The sequence below is a fragment of the Labrus bergylta genome, chromosome 11 (assembly GCF_963930695.1).
Source record: "Labrus bergylta chromosome 11, fLabBer1.1, whole genome shotgun sequence".
In the NCBI taxonomy this organism is placed as follows: Eukaryota; Metazoa; Chordata; class Actinopteri; order Labriformes; family Labridae; genus Labrus; species Labrus bergylta.
This window is the reverse complement of record NC_089205.1, coordinates 9,647,308-9,657,593: the sequence shown is the minus strand read 5'-3', so window position 1 is coordinate 9,657,593 and position 10,286 is coordinate 9,647,308.

The window sequence follows — 10,286 nt, the reverse complement described above, 5'->3', positions numbered from 1 at the left end:
CTCAATCAAAATTATGTGATTGCATCATGAGGATTAAAGTGATTCTATATTTACTCCAGTGTTTTTATGGCCTTTTGTGATTGACTGGCATCGTGTCCCTGCTGCGGCACTGGGGGACAGAGACGGTTAAAGTCCACCGATGACTCACACGGTTCCGCAAAAGACCCAGACGGGCGGGGTGATTGTGTGTGTGTGTGTGTGTGTGTGTGTGTGTGTGTGTGTATCAGAAACAGCACCATCTTCGTCAGCCAGCGCTCACTGTGGTCTCTATTTTTGGCTGCCTGTCAAATCTCGTCTAGTATGGATCAATGTGTGTGTGTGTGTGTGTGTGTGTTGTGTGTGTGTGTGTGTGTGTGTGTGTGAGAGATGCTTGCCTTTTCATTCATAAATCCCTCTGGTTGTTGCCGTGTTTGATGTGAGCTATCCTGCACTGACCTGCTTGTCTCAGCTATCCTGTTTTCAGCTCTGCTGCTTTATTTAGATCACTCTGTGTAGGAAGGACGATTCTAATATGCACTGATCAGCCATTAAATTATGACCACTGACAGGTGAATTTAGTAACCCTAGACTGTGAATATTAACGGTCGTAGCCTGAGTGACGTCACCCGTCTGTTCCTCCAGGGGGCTTTGGCGTCTCATCGATGGCGGTCTCCATGCTGGAAATGCTGTCTCAGTCTAACTTTCAGTCAACCTAACAACAGGCTGAGAGCTGGAGCTGAGGCGGGTTTTAAGACTCCTGACAAACTGTTACACCGCGGCCACCTGTCAATCATGTCAGCTACACGCCTTATTGTGAATAACTCTTATCCTTCATCAAATCAAAACTGATGAGTCATCAAAACATTCACCCCCCGTACAGTGTGTGCTGATCAAGACATGAGCTAATCAGACCTATATGGTTTTTTGAACCAGGCTGTAAACATGTTAATCTCTGCTCTAAAAACAAGCTGTTTAGAATGGGTGTGTATGTGACTTCCTGTGCATCTGCAGCCAGCCTCTAGTGGACACTCGAGGAACTGCAGGATGTTGCAACTTCATGATCAGCTTCATTTTTCAACCCCCGAGGTTGCTGCTTCACCTGTCAGTGGGTAAGCAGGATATGTAGGGAAGTAAGTGAGCATTTTACACTCGAAGTTGATTATGTGCAAAAGGCCAAAATGTGATGGCTAAACCTTTGGTGAAGATTATCTCCAAAACAACAGCTCTTGTAGGCAAAAGTGGTTCAAGGAACACCTGTACCTTTAAGAAAAAGTTGAAGACACCTACAACCTTAATGATGATGATGACGGTATAAAGGATGGTTTTGAAGCTGATTAGAACTCTCGAAAACAGCACCTGTGCTCTGCCTCTGGTCACTTCCTGTCAGCACCTGTGTGTCCGATCAGACTTTAAGCTCCTGACGTTCTTTCCTCCTCTCTAGATCCTTGCTTGTGTTGTTCTTACTCTCTGATGTTCGTCACTTTGGATAAAAGCGTCTGATAAATTAATTGTAGACTTGTTGTAGAAGTCTGTCTTTCTAAAGATGTCAAACTGGACATTTCAGGAGCAGGAGAGAGAAAGAAAACCAGGACGAAAGAGTTGTAATAATGCTTGTTTTAATCTCAGCCTGATTACACTTTCCCTCATGACTAGCTAACACAAATGCACACACACACACACACACACACACCCAGTGCCAGTTTTGTTCTGATACAGCTCGAGCTGTCAGGCTAATTGCTTGTGGTTGTATGTGTGGCAGAATTACTGGTAAACAGAAACCAATTACAGCTCAGTTCCACCCCCTTCTCCAACGCCTGACTGCTAAAAAAACCCCACACACGGTTCTTCTCAGGTCAAATCAGACGTTTCTTTCAGGCAATTAGTAGAATTTCTGCCATTTCTCACAGCACTGCGGTCCAACTGTTTGTGTCAAATCTTTTATAGGAAGGTGAATCTGAAAGTATTCCTGCACAGGGAGCGGTACTTTTAATTTCACCATGGGGACCAGTGTCATTACAGTCTCATTAAACCGGATTTACAGGAGCTCGTCTGAAACACTTTGGAACAAATAAAACCTCAGAAGTTATTCTGCCTTCAAGTGGAGATGGGAAATATTAACCATGATCTCTGTTTCCTTGAAAGAAATGTCAAAGTTCATACATGGAAAATGCTCATTTGACTAAATAATAATACTCAAGGTCCAATTATTTGTACGTTTCTTTACCTTGGCTGACTCTCAAACACTGAATTTGACTTCCTCTCATGATGGATTATAGATGATAAGATTTAGTCATCTTGCAGAGCCATTATTTACTCATTTGTTCCCATCCTGCTGCTTCAAACAACAGAGAAGAAACAGAATCCGCATTTGGCCACGGCTGCTGTCATGTGTGAAGTAGTTGGCAGATGTTTAAATGTTGCTAATCTGGTTAGCATTAGGAGCTAACAAGCATTTTCTTTCTCCATACTTAAATCTTGAACCGGTTCACTGAAGCTAACCATCACCTTGGGGACTTGTAGGGTGGTCTAACTTGGCCCCTGAGGTACAGTAAGCAGGGGTGGGATAAGCAGGGGTGCTCACACACCAGCATCCAAAGTCACCAAAGGAAGTTCACCACATTGAAATGCAAAGAAAGCTACTGGCAGCCTGTTGCTACAGAGGCCAAAGTGTTGACTTTAACATTAGTCCCATCTCTGACGAGTGTGGGGTGAGCAGTCAGATTTAAAAGGGGTCCAGCCCTTTGTTGTGTGTTTTGGAAACTCTGGGGAAAATAATAAATAAGTCGAGATCAACCAGAAATGACTCATCATGACAGAAAGCAGAGTCAACTAAAAATGGATGCTGACTTATGGCTTCTGTGAGGACGTCCTTATTGTGCCAAGGGACATAGGATTTGGTAAGAAACGAATTAAGAAACTACATACTCAAAGACTTTAAATGAATGAAGGTGCGTTGTGCCTCCGTCTGTGTGTGTGTGTGTGTGTGTGTGTGTGTGTGTGTGTGTGTGTGTGTGTGTGTGTGTGTCCTGGCGACTGCCCGGCTGCTCCCCGTTCATTACCTCGAGGCCTGACAGCCAATAACTCTCCTCCTTAAATCAGGTTGTCAGAAGCTTGGCGGACTCATCCATGAAAGAGAGAGATAGAGGGCAGGAGAGCGAGTTGTGAATGGGTCTACAGGGTTTGACGTCAGCCTCTTTCTCTGGTCGATTAAGTGTGTGTGTGTGTGTGTGTCTGTGTGCCTGTGTGTGTGCGTGTGTCTGGGAATAGGTGTGATGCATCAGTTTTTGCTCTTTAGTGAAATGTGAGATCTGGCACCAGATTGTGAGTCTCCAAGGCGTTTACGGCACGCAAGGGCAGACGTACAGAATATTTCCAAGAAATTAGAAAACCAGTAAAAACATCCGTTTCTCAAATCGGTGTGAGGTTTACACTCGACCACAGGAGACTGAAATGGTGCAACAGAGAGAGAGAGAGAGAGAGAGAGAGAGAGAGAGAGAGAGAGAGAGAGAGAGAGAGAGAGAGAGGGGATAGAAGGGGCAACACAGAGAGCGTGACATTTATAAAATGTTGTCTCAGTGAGCTAAGTCACCTCAGGGTGCTCATTTTGAGGTGCTTTATCCAAAAATAATTCATGTAACTGTGCTCAAATCCACTTTCACGCTCCCATGCCGTGTTTGTTGTTGTGATGAAAGGGAAAGGTCTGCTGCAGGTGAGAGTGAATTGTGTGCGTCCACAGGAGCATGAGTCACCAAGCCTTCACTGATGCGCTGTGAGGAGAATGCAGCAGGAACAATCAGGCCACTCGGGATGTTTATGAAATCCAAACGAAATCCAAACGAAATCTGCACGACATTGAGCACGCACGGAAAATTAAAACCAGGAACTTGTAGATTCAGGAGGAGGGGTTTATTTGAGATATTTATCACAACACAGATGTGACATTTTAAACTAAAGGCCGACACACGAGTAAGAAGCAAACTTACATTTCCAATCATTAACCTCGTTATTCTTTTTGTTTCTTATCTTTACTGTTTGTTTCCTAAATGCATGATGGATGTCTTCAAAGGTCGTGCTTTTTTTTAATAAGGTTACTCTGCAGAAAAACACTTTCAATTCACAGCGTTTCTTTTTGATAATGTCAGTTTTTTTCACATTTCATAATGTCACCTCTTTACGGTGTTGTTGTCTCCATTCAGCTCCCCAAAATGTTTTTCCAACGTTGTGTCCCCGTTCTCAGTGAGCTCCGTGTTGCTATAGAGGCGTGGCTGTATTTTAAAGAAGTGAGAATTAGAATGAACCAGAAGTTCAGTCTCTTCTTTTCTACTTTTCCTTAAATGTCAGTGAGAAAGGCCCATCCTCAGTCTTGTGCCTGCTCCAACTTTCAGAAAATCTGTGCACAAACAGGCCATTTGGAGATTCATGACATCACAAATGGCAGTAACCCCTCCCCCAGGTGGGTGACACTCCCACAGCTAGGTGTTTGTTCTGCCCTCTGAGTCTGCCTTCTCGACGTAAACAATAGGACATGGAGCGAGAAAGCCTGAGTACACCCGAGCCCTTCCAGAGAGGGGGCGTGGTCAGACACAGCTCATTTACATTTAAAGGTACAGACACAGAAACAGTCTGTTCTGATCAGGGCTGAAATAGAGGGGTTTATAGACATGATCAAATACAGGATCAGAGTGGATTTAGAAGAAGACAAGTCACACATGTTTTGGGGAGCTCTGAGACTTATTTACACTGAAGAGGAGGAGAATATGTGACCTTTAAAGGAGGTGGAGTCTGCAGAAATTATGGTTGCAGTTTGTATTCCTCGCCAAGAGTGAAAAAGGTGGAGCCCATCGGTCTTCTAATCAACTATCACCTGAAAATTTCACTTCTAAGCAAACACATCTGCATGTAAGTGCAGCTCACTACTGGCTCTTTGACACCTCTCAACTCCAAATCTGTTCTTGTATCTCACGTTGCTTTTCAGAAGGAAGTCTTGACCAGAAGTCCTTTATTGTTAACCGCTGGCAACACTGAACGCCTGAAAAGTTGGCCTTCACTCCTCCAGGCTATACTGCTATCGTCCATCCATCCATTATCTATACAGCTTTTTGCCTCTGGGGTCGCGGGGGCCTGGAGATCCTAGCTGTCATTAAGCGAGAGGCGGGGTTACACCCTGGACTGGTCGCCAGTCAATCACAGGGCTGACATATAGAGACAGACAACCAGACACACTCACATTCACACCTACAGGGAATTTAGAGTCAGCAGCTAACCTAACGAGCATGTCTTTGGACTGTGGGAGGAAGCTGGAGTACCCGGAGAGAACCCACACATGCACGGGGAGAACATACAAACTCCACACAGAGAGACTCCTGTCAGACGGGGATTCAAACCAGGAACCTCCTCGCTGTGAGGGGACAGAGCTAACCACTGCACCACCCTGCAGCACTATACAGGATTTTAGATTGTGGCCTAACCAGCTATCAACCCAGCATCTCCCTCATTCCCGTTCCAACCTCCAAGCAACAACCGTCTGAAGTTAACTTCACATAGAACAAAATGTCTCATTACTTCTATAAGACAATGTTCTCTTTTTATCTCCACCTACTCACTCGTGCACTCTCAGTAGTCTCTTCTCGGGTGTTGTCACAACACATCCAATACCAACATGGCTGCAGCACAGTAATGTTACCATGGTGCACGGTCTTTAAATCCACATTTTGTCACTTGTCGCTGCCTTTCTTGCCTCAGGCAGCAGATGATACGCAGAAAAAAAGGGAGGATTAAAACGAAGAAGAGAAGTTGAGTGAAGGGAGCCGTTTTTTATCCTGGGTTTAGTCTGCATATTAAAGTATTAGTTACACTGTCAGGTTCACTGAAGTCTGTGTGCAGGACTAAACATCCAGAGTCGTCTTGTCTTTTCTGAGCGTCTATGTTGCTGCTTTTGAATAAGAGCTCATGTTGTGTTGTCGCCACGTCGGGGAATATTTGTTGTTTACTTCCTCAAGAAAGACAGAAATAAACTCCCCCCCCCCCAACTGGCATCTCTGACAAACAGCATCTTTCTAGTGCAGCACATCCAAACACAGCCAGGATACTTGTAAAGAAGCAGGGGGCTAAATGGGACTTTTTTGTTTTCGGAAATGAACCATACTGCGTCACTATTTATAGCAGAGGAAGGGAAGAGAAAGACAGAAGAGGGGGGGGAGGAGCGAGGGTTTTTAAGGAGGATTTCATATTTTGCTGTTCAATGAATCTGCAGGCACAAAGTCGCACGCTGGCTTTAGGGACGGTTTGACAGAAACTCACCCTCAGTGCCGAAGCAAAGAAATCAGTGAAACATTGGTGTCACAAATCAATAAAAGAAAACTGTCAAAAACAAACTCTTTGGCTGAGGAGCTGCCATGCTTGTTCAGGATTTGATGTCGCCGGATAAATGTTAAATGGACTTGAGCTTTTAGAGGCTGCTATGTGAAGTGTCCATCCTTTCAAGCACACATTAACACACCGCCCTGATTGTCTTCACCTGTGTCTGATTACCTCAGTGTCTATTCACCCTGCATTCAGGTGCTCCTCTGATGGTCCCAGTTTCCGAGTTTGGAAGTCGTTCTTCCAGCTTCAGTGTGTTCACATGTTTCCAGTTCAGAAAGTCTGAATGTTGTAAGAACGGCAACAAACAGTGCGGATGTTACAAGTTCTACTTGAGCAGAAAGCTGACATGCAATACGTGAAATAATCAAAAGTATCTTAACATTAACAAAACATCTTTTGCCCCCCATGTTGATGACGATTAGGAGGTCAAGTTGGGAAGTCGGGCACCCCATTCTGTCCTGAGTTCCTGAGTTGTTGTTTCGACTTGAGCAGATGTTCATGGGCATTTTCCCACTCAGGAACTAGTTTTCCCACCTTGTCAGAACACACGGCTGCAGCTTCAGTGTTCCTTCTGCGTCAGTTCTTATGAACGCAACATGTTCCCGTGTTACCTTCCTGTGTTCACGTCTGTGGTTTTTCCTCCAAGCTTTAGTTGGACTTTGAAGTTCGAGAAAGCAAGTTTCTGTTTTTTAAGCCTTTTGGTCTTTTTGTTTAATTCAATCTTTGTGTTGAGATCTGACATTTTGTTCCACTCCTTGTTTTGTCACATTGGGAAGGGAGAGAGAAGTACTGACTGTGTCGTATCTGAGCTTTTACAAAAAGATCAGTCATTAAAAAAATTAGGAAAAGAGCTTCCACCAGACACAGGGACAAACTGAAGCATGCATTAAGCATGAAGAAGAAGAAGAAGAGCTGAAGTAGTGGGAGTAAATGGAGGGAGAAGACCTGACCACAGAGTATTCTGACCAATAACCAGCAGCAGCACCTTTCAGTAGTTGACTGTTTTATTAGAAGCTATAGGATCGTATACTACATTCTGTCCTTCAACCTCTGATATTGTTGCTCTTTATTTTTTAGCTTCAGCTTCAATTAACTCTGTATTCAATTTCATACATTTCTATCTTTGCTTGTTATTGATTCTTCTCCTGCTATCTGGACTCTGCCTTTTGAGCGGATTACCTCGTCGCAATAAATTCCCAGACATGTAGGCAGAGACGCTGTAATAAATGCAATGGTACTGCTCCTTGTGCGATGTGTGAGATGTGTAGTGAGTGAAATGATAAAGTGACCTTATGATCAGACATTAAGGAAACATGCTATGTTGAAGTGTTGGCTTCTCTGACAACAATGCAGCAGCCAGTATGTCCTCCTTCTAACTTTAGATTCTGCTCCTGAATGCTCTGGATTTGTTTGGACCAGAGAAGGTAGGCGGTTTTAAGACACCCCCACAAAGCCGTTTTGGACACCCCTCGGTTTGCCAGATATGAGAGCAGTTATCAGGTCAAACCAACAGGTGTTGCAGTGATGGAAGCGGGCAAGAGAAGTGGTTCAGATAGAAGTGATTGTACCCGACCTAAAAAGCCTCTGCATGTTTCTAATAAGCTCCACGAGCAGAAACGTGCTCATTGAAGTCTTTCATGCAGGACCAGCATGAAAGACTTCACATGCCGGAGAAATGATCAGAACAGAAATCCACTTTCACATGAAGCTTTTGATTTTTTTTATTTGGTCGTTGCAGCCCTGCACTTTGTCTGTGACGGTCAGCGGTTACGAATTGCCCCTTTAATTGCTGGTTAAGCTCGGCCTGGGTTAGTGGTTGCTAAGTGCCCAGAGAGAGACAGGAAGCAGCTTCAGGACTGCAGCTGTCTGCAGCATCCATCTGCGACATCCAGTGGGATTGGGGGGGGGGGGGGGGGGGGGGGGGGGGAGTGGGGTGGGGTCTGGAAGTACAGCCAGAATGACTCATAGGTCACATTTGTGTGAGTGAACGAGTTTGTGTGTGTGCATTTGGACTCACTTCTCTGCATTTGCACGATATGCAAAATAATGCCTCAGTGTTGATCTGTGTCTGAGGGAGAGCCGGAAAGCTCTCTTCTCTCCTCTCTGTGTCATCGGTCTGTGACTTTGCTCTTTGATGGAACCGTGTTTTTCTCTTTTTTTAAGAACGGTCACTTCGTTCACACTCTTCTCAAGAAATGTACTCACAGAAGGTTCAGGAGTGTTTGCTGTTCGGCTCAGACTTTATATTCAGTCTGTGCTGGAGCCGAACAGGACATGAAGATATTAAAAGGAGACCTTATGAAACACTCTCTGCAAATATAAGACGACCTAATTACTCTGAATTAATTGCGCATGAGTGTATTTGAAAAGGAGCAGAGACTAAATGAGATCATTGGTTCTGGAGCTAACTTGTCTTAAAGTGACCCCCCCCGATGTTTTTCATACATGTAGCTCGTTTGCTTTGTTCTGATTCAGATGATTAAATGATGCATCTTGGAGCATTGATGAGGCTCTGCTGATGTTAAGTTGGAAGGAGACGGTGAGTAACGTGAGCCTATCGCTATATTTAAGCTGATTCTGTTTTTAGTTGACATTGCCTATCGCTGTTTCAGGTCCTGTGTAAATTGGAGGGGTTACTTAGTTTTGGTGCTGGCAGCAGCCAAGACAAAACCGATGTAGTTCAGCATTTTCAGCGCTCAACGTCCTGAGCACTAAAAAGCCTTTTTACCTTTATTGGAGCGGACAGCTGAAGAGGGACAGGAGATGTTGGGAGAACAGAGAGAGAGAGATTCAAACCCACAGCTGCTGTGAAGACGACTAAGGCCGTCGTACATGGGGCATGCAACATCACGGTTTGATTTATGGCGCCCCACCTGTAGGTTGATTTGTAACTTGTTTTTTTCGCTGCGCTCCCGGTTTAAAGAGTTATTGGTTGTGTCTCAGCTGGTTGACTTAATTGTGGGTAAACAAAGCAGACTGGACCTGCACACACATGAACACCATCTCCTTCCTCTGAAAATGTAGCTACCAGAGTGTTAATCAGTGAGGGCTGCGAGGCTTATCCACTCAAGACCATCTTTCAATAGAAGCGATCAATCCTGATCAATTAGGTCTAAATTAAAAATGGCCACACTGGATGAGTCAAGAGCTTTGATTTGAAATAGACCCGTAACCACACTGACAGAGCAGGTTGTGTTAGAACCTGATCTAAACCTTCCTCCCTCGCTCTGTCGCTCTGATCTCTCTCCACACAGACCCTCCCTGGAACAACACATTACTGCATCTTTTGCTGTCAGAATCTGTGCACACATCCCTTTCTTCTCTCCCTACACATCACACGCCTTCAGGGCCCCGAATGGTTGAAACACTCCGATATCTCTTTTCATTAGTTTCTTGTTTTTTTTTTCCCTTTGTGTCTCCCTCTATGTGAACAGAATTACAGCAACAACTCACTTGCAGAACGTTTTTGTCATAATGAAGAAGAAGAAGTGAGACCTTGTGTCATGTCAATGCCCACACAAAGAGCTCAATTAGTGAGAGAGAAAGAATGACTGCAATTAGACTGCAGGAAAAGAAAAGAGGGGTTAATGCAGGAGGAGGGTGTGCATGTTTCATAACTGTGGCGCTTACTTTTCATCGATTTAAACTGAAGGCGCTTTGTTACCTGCAATGAAAATAAAGTGTCATTACTTCATGTAAGTATAAGCTACAGAACACACACCTGCTGATCATATCCTCCTCTGTCTTCTACCACACACAACATTACTTTGACACTTTGCTCAGGTGCGCTGCTGGTTTCCATGGAGACCAAAGATGATGCTTCTCTGGATGACTGCCCTCCCAAGGAGAGGCTATCATGTGGAGTCACTGAACTGGCTGTGAGGGGAGGCACAACACACACTAACAACACACACACACTCACAACACACACACACACTCACACA